Source organism: Petaurus breviceps, unplaced genomic scaffold (assembly GCF_028583685.1).
Source record: "Petaurus breviceps papuanus isolate PSGF00001 unplaced genomic scaffold, PetGlider_PUasm1.0 551, whole genome shotgun sequence".
Taxonomy (NCBI): domain Eukaryota; kingdom Metazoa; phylum Chordata; class Mammalia; order Diprotodontia; family Petauridae; genus Petaurus; species Petaurus breviceps.
In genome coordinates this window covers 6,024,514-6,037,898 of record NW_027186372.1, presented here as the reverse complement: position 1 = coordinate 6,037,898, position 13,385 = coordinate 6,024,514, and the positions used below count along the sequence as shown (strand labels likewise).

The 13,385-nt window shown below is 39.8% G+C and overlaps 1 long non-coding RNA gene across 2 annotated transcripts in view; it reads right to left on the bottom strand.

The window, feature by feature from the left end:
- The window catches only part of LOC138172634 (uncharacterized), a 168,078-nt gene that overhangs the window by 12,803 nt on the left and 141,890 nt on the right, over nt 1-13,385 (bottom strand). The window contains exon 1 of one of the 2 annotated variants that reach the window (XR_011171194.1): nt 1,008-1,456. The exons of the other annotated variant lie outside the window; for it this stretch is intronic. This is a non-coding gene — a long non-coding RNA (uncharacterized lncRNA). Of the gene's footprint in view, nt 1-1,007; nt 1,457-13,385 lie in introns of those variants that run through there. 2 annotated transcript variants of the gene reach the window in all.

Sequence of the window (13,385 nt, the reverse complement as noted above, 5' to 3'; positions counted from 1 at the left end):
CAGAGCCAATAGGGGCAACACCTTTGACTTTATAGTGGCTTAAGGGATAATATTATTAGTAATAAATAGGAAGGTTTTGATCTCCCTCTCCTCCTGATAACATGTATATTCTGTACCACATCATTTCTTTTTCCTAAAAATCATTTAATTTGCATTAAACTTTAAATAACAAGACCCACTAAGTACACATTTGCTGCTATTTACAACTAAAAAGTTCCTACATACATCGTGTTCATAACAACTTAGAAGTGTCTCCCCCTGTCTGTCTTAGAGTTAACTAGGTAGCAGTGGCAAGAGTGGTGGGCCTGGAATCGTTGAAGACCTGAATTCAAATCCAACCCCAGAAACTTACTAGCTCTGTGACTCCAGGCAAGTCACTTAATCTCTATTTGCCTCAGTTTCATAAATTGTCAAATAGGGATAACAACACCATCAATCTTGTAGGGTTGTTGTGAGGAACAAATAAGATGATATTTCTCAAGTACCCGGCATGTAATAGGTGCTAAATAAATGCTTATTCCTTTCCCTTTCCCTAACATTCTCAGTTTCGTCCCATTCGTCTACGTATTTACCATTCATCTTATACAGTCATGTTTAGTGAGCTGCCGTGATCATAACTAGGATATTATCAAAGAAATATAAAAGTGTCGGTCCCCCAAACAGCAAGTGGGAGGCCTATGGTAGGTATTAGGAAGACACAAAAAACACAAAGCTGTTGTTATTTGTCCTTTGTTCCCAAAGATTATCAGAGAAATATATGCTTAGAAAACAACTGGGTGTACCCTTTGATCCAGTGATACCCCTACTAGATCTGTACCAAAGAGACAATAAAAATGGGGAAAAGACCCACATGAACAAAAATATTTATAGCAACTCTTTTTGTGATGGCAAAGCATTGAAAATTGAGGGGATGCCCATTAACTTGTGCTATACAAATGTAATAGAATACTATTGTGCTATAAGAAATGATGAGCAGGAAGATTTCAGAAAAACCTGGAAAGACTTACATGAACTGATGCTGAGTGAAATGAGCAGAACCAGGAAAACATCGTACATAGTAACAGCAACATTTGTGCAATGCTCAGCTATGAAAGACTTAGCTCTTCTCAGAATGCAACGATCCAAGACAATTTCAAAAGACTCATGTAGGAAAATTCTATCCACATCCAGAGAAAAAACTATGGAATCTGAATGCAGATTCAAGTATACTATTTTCACTTTTTGAAAATTTTGTGTTTACTTTCTCATTATTTTTCTCTTTTGTTCTGATTCTTCTTTCACAACATGACTGATGTGGAAATATGTTTTAAAAAAGAAAAGAAAGTGACTAGGCAGGAGACAGTCCATGAGCTTCCTTGTTGAGTGGATCCCCTGGGGAGGATGTCTTCCCCAATGCACTCTGTTCCTAATGCCTCATTCTGCTCCACATCCATGACCTCTTCCTCTTCCTCACACAACCTTACCAATCTTTATTTCTAAGTGAATCATTTCAGCTCTTATCCTCTACTCTTGGATTTCTTAGTCCCTAGGCCTATCCCTGCTCACACTCTGCCAACTCCACCCCTGAATTACTCCCACCCTGCATATCCTTTGCTTCTGAACATAGTTGGAAGAAGTCCCAAAACTGTGTGGGCAGGGTCCACCTCCCTAACTGATTCTCTCTTCTTTTAAAAAATATATATTTTTTTTCCTAATTGGTTCTAGACTATCCCAGTTACCACAGGGACTATTCCAAAATTTCTTATCAATCTTCAAGCATCCCACAGCACCCACTCTCCCTAGCCCCCATCTGAAAACTTTGACTCATACTTCACACACACACACACACATACACACACACAATCAAAGCCATTTGCAAAGAGTTCCATCCCCCCTTTCTTTTCATTTCACATCCTTTGAGATCATTCTCACTATTTCCTTATATACTCCAGGCTCTGAGAAAGAAATGGCCCTTTCTGTCATTGCCAACCCTTCTACATATATCCTTCATCTCAGTTCCTCCTGTTTTCTTCAGAAGATTGGCCACACTATCACCCAGTCTCTCTATAATCTTCAATATCTCTATAACTACTAGGTCCTTTCCTGTTGTCAATAAACACAGCCAAGTATCCTCTATCCCTAAAAAGAAAACAAAATAAACTACCTTTGCTAGATCTTACCATCCCATTAATTATAATCCTACATCTCTTCTCCCCCTCTATTGCCAAACTTAAAAATCTATCTAAGGACAGCTAGGTGATGCAGTGAATAGAGCACCAGCCCTGGAGTCAGAAGCACCTGAGTTCAAATCTGACCTCAGACACTTGACACACTCACTAGCCGTGTGACCTTGGGCAAGTCACTTAACCCCAATTTCCTTGCCTTCCCGCCTCCTAAAAATTTTTTTTTAATTAAAAAGCTTTCCATACTCATGGTGTCTGCTCTTCTCACTCTCTTCTAAATCTTCTTTAAAACTGCTTTCCAATTCAGCTGAGATCGCTACCCTAAGTTAGCAACAATCTCTCAATTGCTTTAGTGTTTATCCTTCTGTGCAGCATTGACCCTGTTGACTATGTTCTCCTCCTGGGCATCTGACTAGTGCTGACTACTCAGGCTCCCGGGCTTGATCTTCATCCACATCGTGCTCACTAACAATGGCCACAAGACCCTTCTGAGCCCTCTCCTCTTTTTGATCTCGTCTCTACCTTGGAGATCTCATTAGCTTCCATGAGCCTAATTAGTGTCTCTATGCAGAAGCTCCCAGATCTCTGCGTCCATTCCTAACCTCCCTCCTGAGCTCCTCATCACAAAATGGACATTGGAAGCTGGATGTCCCATTGCTACCTCAAACTCTCTATGTCCTAAGAAGACCTTTTTATCTTTCTCCCCAAACTTGCCCCTCGTCTGGGCTTTTCTATTGCTACAGAGGGCATGACCACTCTTTCTTTCACTCAGCTTCACTTCAATGTCATCCTTCACTCCTCACTTTCACTCATTCCACAAATCCAGCCAGTTGCTAAATCTTGTAATTTCTTTCTTCAGTCTCCCAGATACTCCTCTCTACTCACACTGCCACCACCTTAATTTAGGCCTCTTGGGGCAGCTAGGTGGCACAGTGAATAGAGCACTGGCCCCGGAGTTAGGAGAACCTGAGTTCAAATCCTGCCTCAGACTCTTAACACTTACTAGCTGTGTGACCTTGGACAAGTCACTTAACCCCAATTGCCTCGCCTTCCCCCCCCACAAAAATAAAAAACAAAAAAAAATGGCCTCTCACATCTGCACAGCTAGGCGGTGCACTGGATAGAGTGCATGACCTGAAGTCAAAAGGACTCATCTTCCTGAGTTCAAATCTGACCTCTGACATTTGCTAGTTATGTGACCCAGGGCAAGTCACTTAACCCCATTTGACTCAGTTTTCTCATCTGCAAAATGGAGCTGGAGAAAGAAATGGCAAACCACTCCAGTATCTTCGCCAAGATCATCCCAAAAATTAGGTCAGGAAGGATCAGACTTGCTTAAAGCCACTGAACAACACCACCTCACAGCTGGGCTCCTGCTACAGACCTAGAATTGACCTTCCTGCTTCAGTTGTCTCCCCACTCCAATCCATTCTACATTCAACTATCAAGATGAATCTTCTAAAGTAGAGATCTGAATATGTCACCACCTCTCTACTCAATAAACCCCAGGCACTTTCCATCATGTCCAAGATTAAACATAAACCCTCTGTTTGGCATTTAAAGTTTTTCACAACCTGATGTTTTCATATTCTGTCAATCTTTTTACACACACAAACTTCCACACACAGCCTAGGGAAAGGAATAACATTTATATAGTGCCTACTATGCACCAGGAATTATATTCAGGGGTGGGGAAACTGTGGCCTTGAGACCACATGTGACCTTCTAGGTCCTCAAGAGTGGCCCTTTGACTGAATCAAATCCCCTTTAGGGGATTTGTTCTGTGAAGTTTAGATTCAAAGAGCCAAACTTATGGGCCGCCTCAAGGCCACACATTCCCCACCCCTGAAGTTCTTTACAAATACTTCATTTGGTTCTCACAGACTAATCTGTGAGGTAGGTCACATGTGTTTGCATGTATACATGCACACATGTGTGCGTGTATACATAGATAATACATATAGTATGTGTGTTATCAGAGGATCCATATTTTTCCTCTATTAGAACGTAAATTCCATAAGGGCATAGATTATTTGGTGTGGGTTTTATTTTTGACATCCTCAACTCTTAGTAAAAAACCTGACAGATTGGAAGCATTTAACAAATATTTGTTGATTGATTAATTGATTTATGTGAGTAAATGAATAATAGCCACACAGAATGAGAAAACATCATGAACTCTGGTCCCTATAATTGGTGAACCTTCCCTCATGATGAGATCACAGATCTCACATGATCTCAAAGTACAGTCATAATCCAAACATATGCTTCCCTTAGAACTTAGAGTTGGAAAGAGACCTCAGAAATCAATTGTTTTATAGATTAAGAGGTTAAAACCCAAGAAGATTAAGAGATTCTTTCCAAAGCCATCTAGGTAGTAAATACCAGAAGCCGGACTGGACCCAAAGTCCTCTGACTTCAAAACCAGTGATCTTTCAACTATATTATCTTCTGGTTTGACTTTGTTTATTTCAAAGTACTTCATAGGCATCTTTTCAATTTTCTCTGTATCCTATATTTATTTGTAATGGCATCATGGTATTCCATTCCATTGATATAAGTTAATTTATTCAGCCATTCGCCACCTGTTAAAAATTTGGGATATTTCTGGTTCTTTATAATTACAAACAATGCTAAGAAATATGTATCTCATATACGTATTTTTCCACAGATAGTTTAATTTTTTCCATTATCCATATATATGCATTTCTATATACACATAACATATATAGTTATGTGCATAAATATATGTATGTAAACATTATACATGCATGCATATATGCACACATACATATATGTGTGCATATACTTTGGGAGCATATTCCTAATAATGTGATTATTGTTCAAAGTCGATGATCATTTTTCTGACTCTTAAGTATCTGAATATTCACCCGAGTCAAATTATTTTTAATTCCATTAACAATGTATTTCTTTCTTTCCACAAACTTGCCAACAATGCTTAGTCACTTTTCATTTTTATTTCCAATTTAATAGCTGTAAAATATCATCTAATTTAGTCCTTGATTTTGATCTATTATCTATTATTGGCTATTATTAATGTGTTCTGTAAGTCTTGTCTCCTCAACTGGACCGAGAACTCCTTGAAGGCAAGGTTGCTGCACATACAGAACAGCATCTGTTCTGTACAGCTTTGTGAAAGGGACACTGAAAGCCTGAGTTAGCATCTTGGCTCTGTCACCTGCCACCTCTGTGACCTCAAGTAAGTCATCGATCAGTATCACTATTTTCTCATCAGTAAAAGTGACAATAATACTTGTTTTGCCTTCTTCATAAGATTGTTGTGAGGCCCAAATTAATAATGTGTATAAAATGCTTTAACTAAAATACAAATTTAGGTTATAATGTATATGTACCATCATCTCACCTACCTATCCACTATCCGAGACCTTTCACATAGTAGGAGTTTGACCTTGCACATAATAAGAGCTCAGTGAAAACTTGGTAGTTGTTACTTATCCGGGGTCTGCTGGAGCCAGATCAAACCTCTTGAGAGCTGATTGTTAGAGTTTTCTGTGTGAGTATTTACACTCCAGAAATCACTACAAATCAAGGCTTGATTTATTACTTTGTTGATGGCCTACACTGAAGAAAGTGATTGAAAAAATGTTAATAAGGCCAATTAAATTTTAGAATGACCTGTTGGAACTTTTTTTCCCTTGGAAAGCTGATTATTAAACATTTGCTGGCATGCCCTGGCACTACCCCTCTTCAATGAACACTTACTTTCAAGATCGATGATTTCATCCACATGGGTACTCTGGGAATACCAAGGTGTTCCAAGAGCTTAACATTCTATCTTCCACCATTATACATTAGCATATGCTGTGCTTCATACTGTGAATGGGAATATACTCCCCTGTCTTCTCTGCCTCTAAATATTCCTCGCTCCCTTCAAGGCTCAGCTTAGACATCACCTCCTAAAACCTTTCACCCAATTGTAATAATTCCCTCTTTCTTTTGGAGGGGGGAAGAATAGGATAATTGGGGTTAAGTGACTTGCCCAAGGTCACATGGCTAGTAAGTATTAAGTGTCTGAGTCTGGATTTGAACTCAGGTCCTCCTGACTCCTTGGCCAGGATTCTATTCACTGTGCCACCTAGCCACCCCCATAATAATTCCCTCTTGACTCAGATGACTTTGTATTTACTTTTCTGTTTGAATATTTTTTTTTCTTAGAATGTAAGCTCCTTGAGGGTAGTGACTGGTTTCATTTTTTGTTTAGTATTCCCAGCACCCAACATAATGCCTTGAACAAGGCAGTGCTAAATAAATGTTAAACTGAGGCCATTCTGTCCATTTTATTTAAGTGTTATTCATTGTTACAAGAAAATGTACTTTGGGGCTATGAGTGTGGTTGAATGGCTAGTGCATACTGGGAAATAATTATGCATAAATAAAATACAAAAAAACAGTAAAACTTTTAAAAAAATAATGTTTGTTTAATTGAATAGACTGTTTTCATGAATTGTGGTGTCTGAAAACAACCATTGTCTGATGGCCCTCTTTGTGGAGATGGGCCTCTCTGAGTTCACTTAGACTGGTTCTGAAAGAACAGAAGCATAGGCTACTTCTGAACCCATACTTGAAGTTTTTTCAGCTTGGTAGTACCTGACAGCAATTACAATCTGCTGACATAGTCTTGGACAGTCCAGAATCACCTGTATACCACAACAAGGAATGGGAAGAGGACTTCAGAGGAGAATCTGTGGTCAAACCATCACTAAAAATGATAAATGCACTTCTTTATACCCTCATTTGGTTTTCAAGTGGCTGGAGAGGAGGAAGAAAGAGAAAGATTTGCTAGTGCTTCACAGGACAAGAGTTTACATTCCAGTCCAGGGGGCATTTTTGTCTTGCAAGAATTTGGAATTCCAATTCTGAACCTTTGAAAAATGTTTCCTCATCATCTAAGGGCTCATGAGATACCCCTAAGGGATGCCTTCCAAGATCACTTGGCAAAGACAGGCCTTTCCAGAAATGCATATAAATAACCCTTAAAGAACTACAGCTGCCTCTGGGTACAGGCTGGTCAGAAAATGGGTATTCTCAGAGGGGTGGCTGTGGGTGATAATGGGAAGAAATTATCATGGAGCGTGGATACACTCTGCCCGCCTGCATTTTAAAAAAATCTAATTTACAAGCCAACAACAGAATGAGCCACAGGCATATGGAAACTACCTGAGATAGCTTATGTGCTACATGGGAGAAAAAACAATTAAATCTTTTCTAGGATCCAAGCGTCCTTCCCTTTGCTTTGTTTTTATTCTCTTTCAACAACACGTGCCCTTCTTTGCCCATGTTACAACCTATCTAGATTTCTCTAGTTCAAGGGCTGTGTCCCTGGAGACACAGGATCATAGGGTGACAGGTTTTGAGTTGGAAGGTACTCAGAGGCCATATAATCCAATCTCCTCATTGGACAGATGAGGAAACTGAGGCCCAGGGAGATCATGTGGCTTGTCTGGGGTCACATATGCATCAGAGGTGGGATTTGAAACCAGTTCTTCTGATCCCGAATCAGTCCCCTTTCCACTGAACCAAGCTTCTGGGGTTTTGTTTGTTTTAAAAATCTCTTCCTTTAAGGGTCTTCTATTTATTTCCCTAGAGAGTAAATAGCTACTTTTTTTTCTGTTTGCTAGTCGGAAGGGGACCATAAGGATCATTTAGTCCAGCATTCTCATTTTCCAAATGGAGAAACTGAGACCCCGATTCCTCTTTAAAGCCACATGAGCAGGGAGTAGGGAAGCTGAGACCCTAACCGACATCTCCTCCCTCCAGATCCAGAGCCTGTCCCGCTACAACCGCCTGTTCTACCTTTCAGCTTTACGTCTCCAAAATCTGACTGAGTCTGTTGACCTGAATGACCCAGTGCCACCTCAGAATCAACACATCTCAAACTGAACTCATTTCCTGCTACTAAACCCCTTCCAATTCCCCAGTTTCTGTTGACGTCATCCCCCAGGCTTAGAACCTGAGTCATCTTGGTCTCTTTTCACTCTCTGCACCCCCCCCCCATTTAATCAGTTGCTGAGTCCCGCTGTTCCAACCTCCACAATCATTTTTTCAATGTATCTCCTCCTTTCCATTCCCATGGCAACCAACCTAGTTCAGGACCTCCCCTGTTCTCACATAGATTACTGTAATAGCATTCTCACTGCTCCACCTAGACTCTTTGCATCCCACTCTCTACAATGATGCCCCAGTAATCTTCCTAACAAACCCATTGATCATCTTATCATTGTTGTATTCAAAACATTTCAGTAGCTTCCTAATGCTTACATTGGCCAAAAAATATTTTCCTAAAGGGCAGGTCAGACCATTGTAGGCTCTCCTACTCAATCATACGGAAGGTCCCTGTTCCCATGAGGATTCAATACAAACTCCTTTACATACTCCACCATCTTCTTCCTGTTCCTTATATGCAGTTTTCCATCCCTCATGCCTCTGCCTTTGCACAAGCAGCTGCACACACATGGCCAAAGTGTGCTTCCCCCTTACCTCTCGCTCTCGGCATCTTTAATAATCCTTCAAAACTCAAGCTTGGGCACTACCTCCTGCTCCATCTCAGCCTTTCTTGATTCCCCCACCTCCTAGTACCTCCTCCTGAAAGTGATCTTGAATTGATAAATTATGTTTTTAAATATACTGATTTTTCCCTATAGTTTTTTCTGTATATGTGATCTCTTCCTATGGAATATAATCCCTCTGAAGGCAGGACTGTTTTACTTTTTGCTTTTGTAGCCCTAACATCTAGCACAGAACTTGGCACATAGTAGCTGAGGAATAACTTTTTGTGGGTTGATTGATTATTAATGGAAAGAGCATCAATTCCTGATGCTGGCATTCAAGGCCCTCTCCAATCTGATTCCAAACTACCCACCCAATATTATTTTATTCAACTCCCCTTCACGTACTGTATATTCAAGTCAAACTTCTTGAGAGCAGGAACTTAAAAAAAAATTCATCTTGGTTCCTCCTTCATAGAAAATAGCACCTTCTACCAAGTATGCACTCAGTTAATGCTGCCTGGATTTCCTTTTTTTTTTTTTTTTGCTCCCTCTCCCCTCATCAAAATCACACTTACTAGTGAGTTCCTGAGATGGCATATGTTCTGAAAAAACATTCTCTATCCTCTGTTCTTGAATGAATGAAAGAAAAAAACTTTATTAACCACTTTCTATGTGTTGATCACTCTCCTATGGAGTAGAGATATAAGCATAAAAAATGAGACAATCTCTGCTCTCAAGGACTTCACACTTTAGTTGGGGGAAACAATATATAAAAGAAAATTCAGCTGGAAAGCCCATAGAAGAACCTAGAAGTCCTAAGGGGATAAGTGACAGGGCAGAAGGCAAGGCCCAAAGATTATTAACTTACTTCAGCAGGTCAGACTTGGCAGTGCCATGGGTCTGCAGGGCGTACAGTCAAGGCAGATGGTAAGACCTGAAAGACCTAAAAAGGCAGGAGCTAGGAAAAATGGTAAGTCCTGGGGAGGCCTTTCACCTCCTCAGAAGTGATAGACTTGGTTACTCTCATCTCTCCAAGCCGTGTGAGCAGTCAGGCAGACCTAATGGGTTCTAGGACAGCCTCTGACCTTGGGAGGAAGCAGAGAGGCAATTCCAGAAGGGCAAATATGCCCTCAGTGGTGGCCTTTGTTAATTTCTACCCCAGGCCTACAATGAGCCTCTCTGCATCTTCATGTCTATCTCTTTTTGAAATATTAATGTATTTTGTATTTCATTAAGTATTTCCCAATTACATTAAAAATTTTTAACATTTTTTTTAAACTTTGGGTTCCAAATTCCTTCTTTCTCTCCTGCCCCTTCTCTACCCAAATGGCAAGCAGTATGATGCCAATTATACATGTGAAGTCATGCAAAACGTATTTCCGCATTAGCCAAGTTGCAAAAGAAAACACACACACACGAAAAAGAAAGGTATGCTTCAATCTGCACTCAGAATTCATCAATTCACTTTCTGGAGGTGGATAGCATTTTTCATCATGGGTCCTTTGGAATTGGTTTGTATCATTGTAATGATCAGAGTAGTCAAAGTCTTTAACAATTAACAATCATTACAATATTACTGTTACTGTGCACGGTGTTCTCCTGGTTCTGCTCACTTCACTTTGTAGCAGTTCTTATAAGTCTTCCTAGGTTTTTCTGAAACCATTTTACTTGTCATTTCTTGCCATCATAGTCATAAACTGTAACCATTCCTCAATTAGTAGGTATCCTCTCAATGTCAAATTTTTTTCCACCACAAAAAGAGCTGCTATAAATATTTTTGCACGAAAAGGTTCTTTCCCCTTTCCTTTGATCTCTTTGGGATACAACCCACATCTCTCTCTTGAAATCTCTCTTCCTTCAAAGCCCAGTTCAGGTGCCCCTTATTCCATAATTCCTTTCTTGATACTTCTGAGATGTAAAGTGATTTCTCCTTCAATATTTTTCCTGGACCTCTCCTTTGCACTCACCTCATAAAAGCTCATACCTTTGTTTTCTGTGTACCCTACATTAAAATGTAAGTTCTTTGAGAACAGTGCCTATATCCCATCTATCTTTATGGTGGGGAAGCTAAGTAGCACAAGGGACAGAATGCTGGGCCTGAAGTCAGGAAGATCTGAATTTAAATCCAGCTTCAAATACATACTAATTGTGTGACCCTGAGCACATCACTTAACCTATTTGCCTCAGTTTCCTCATCTTTAAATGGGGATCATAATAGTACCTACCTCTCAAGGTTGTTACGAGGATCAAGTGAGATAATTGTAAAGTGCTTAGCACAGTATCTGGCATATAGTAAGTTTTATACAAATGCTATGCAAGGAATGAAAATGAGCCGCATATATTGTACTTAATTTACTGTGCACTGTTTTTGTGGGTTGTTTCAATCGTGTCTGACTCTTCGTGACTCCATTTGGAGTTCTTGGCAAAGATACTGGAGTTGTTTGCCATTTACTCCTCCAACTCATTTTACAAATGAGGAAAATGAGGCAAAGAGAGTTAAGTGACTTGCCCAGGGTCACACAGCTAGTAAGTGTCTGAGGCCAGATTTGAACTCAGGAAGATGAGTGTTCTGGACTCTAGGCCTGGCCCTCTGTGCACTGCATCTAGTTGCTGTAAGAAGCTGTATTTGGCATATTTAGAAACATGGAATCACAGGACTGGAGCTAGAAGCACCCTTAGAAATCAAGTTTAACTTCTTTGTTGCACAGATGGGTAATCTAAGCCTCAGAGAAGGCTCTTGACCAACCTCACACAGTCATTTGGTAAATCTATTCCCCAAGTTCTCTGATTCTAAGTCCAGCTTTCATTCCATAAAAGAGGCATTGTTATGTATTCTAATATTTTCTGTCATGAAAAGAGTGAGGCACACATTCTTCTCCTGAATGCCAAGGCTAGAAAGAATCATAGATGTTATCTGATTCAATCCCCTAAATTTTCAGATATGGAAACCAAGGCCCAAATTGAAGAAGGAATTTGTCCAGGGTTACCCTTCCTCAGTCAAATGCCTCCCAGGAAAACAAGCATGTTAGCACAGGTGAGAAGGCTGGATTAATCCACTAGCAATTAGTAACAGAGCCAAGAATTGAACTCAATATTTTCTGACCCAAAGCTCATGTTTTTTAAATTAGGATTATTTGTATCTCTCTCATCTACTTTACTAGATTGTAAACATGAGAGCAGGAAGTTGTTTTTTTTTAATTCCTGTTGGTTCCTCCTCCATAGAACATAGCACCTTCCACAGATTATGTCCTTGGTCAGTACTGTCTGAATTTCTTTTTGTTTTCATTCCCTCCCCTTGTCAAAGTCACCCTTCCCAGTGAGTCTCTAAGCACAGCAGATGTTCAGGAAAAAAAAATGTTCCCTTGCAGGTCAGCATTTCAGATGCAATCTCTGTAACATTTCTCTGCCTCCTTTCTCATAGTCAGAAGTGAGAGGGGCCAAGTCATTGGGGAACCTAAAACCTTGTTTCAAAGTACACATGGAGAGGAAGTGTGGTCTGGTGGCTTAGTTTCAAAGATACCTGGAATCCTAGCCTGGCTCTGCTACACATTAGTTATGTGAATTTGGACAAGACATTTCTCCTCTCTAAGCCTGCCAACTCATCTTTAAAGACAGGAAGTACAAGTATTGTTATCTCCATTTAATGGATAAGGAAACTGAGGCTCAGGGAGGTGAGTATACATGTGTATTATATACATACATGTATATAATACACACATACATATTAATACACACATATATGTATGTATGTATATACAAATCTTAACTGTCAGAATCATCATAAATCCAACAGTGCTAAATTTTGGTTCTGACTCCAAAATTAATGACCTTTGTGAGATTCAATTTATTTATCCATAAAATGGGGATAATAATACTTTCATTACCTGTTTTCCAAGGTTGTGGTGAGGAAAATACTTTTAAAATCTCCAAGTACTTCATAAAAGTGGGTTCTTTTTGTTGTTAATATTATCTCTGCAAATATTACAGGCCCCAGAAGTACTCATGAAGGGAGGTAATTCAATAAACCCAGGTTCTACTAAAGAATTGCTGTATGACCTTGTAGAGGTCACACTTTTGTGCTTCATCTTTCATATCAGTAAAATGGGTATAGAATTCCTCTTAGGTGTGTTGTGTAATTAAGGAAGGCATTAAACCCTAAGAAACCCTTTGAACTCCTTGGCAAGGAGTCAATGGTGACTAGGTGGTGACTGTGCTAATATTTGATCTGAGACAAATGATGAAGAAGATCGGGCCGAACTGAAAGAGGGGTCCCCTTTGTGAGAAAGGAGCCAATGAGTGGAGGGAGGCTCTGGAGGAATGGGAAATGGAAAAGCTTTTTTCAGGAAAATTCCATCTTGACTTCTAATTTGGTAATGAGGTCATTTCTGTGCACAAAGGAAACTGGGCCAGATAAAGGGGCGGATAAATGCCTTTTTCATAGGTGCAGGTGCTGCCAGCATTCAGAATTTTTTGTTCCTTACATTATCACTGCCCTGAAACAAAAGTACTTCCAAGAAAATAAGTATTTTGGCTCAGGTGAGAAAAAGAATGTTTGTCCACCAGGGTAGTGAGACAGCTGCCCTTGGAGTCAGGAGAAACCAGTTAGAATCTTGCCTCAGACATTTACCAACTTTGTGTTTTTGACTGATTAACCCCTCAGTTTCTTTATATATAAGAAAGAGTTATTGATGAC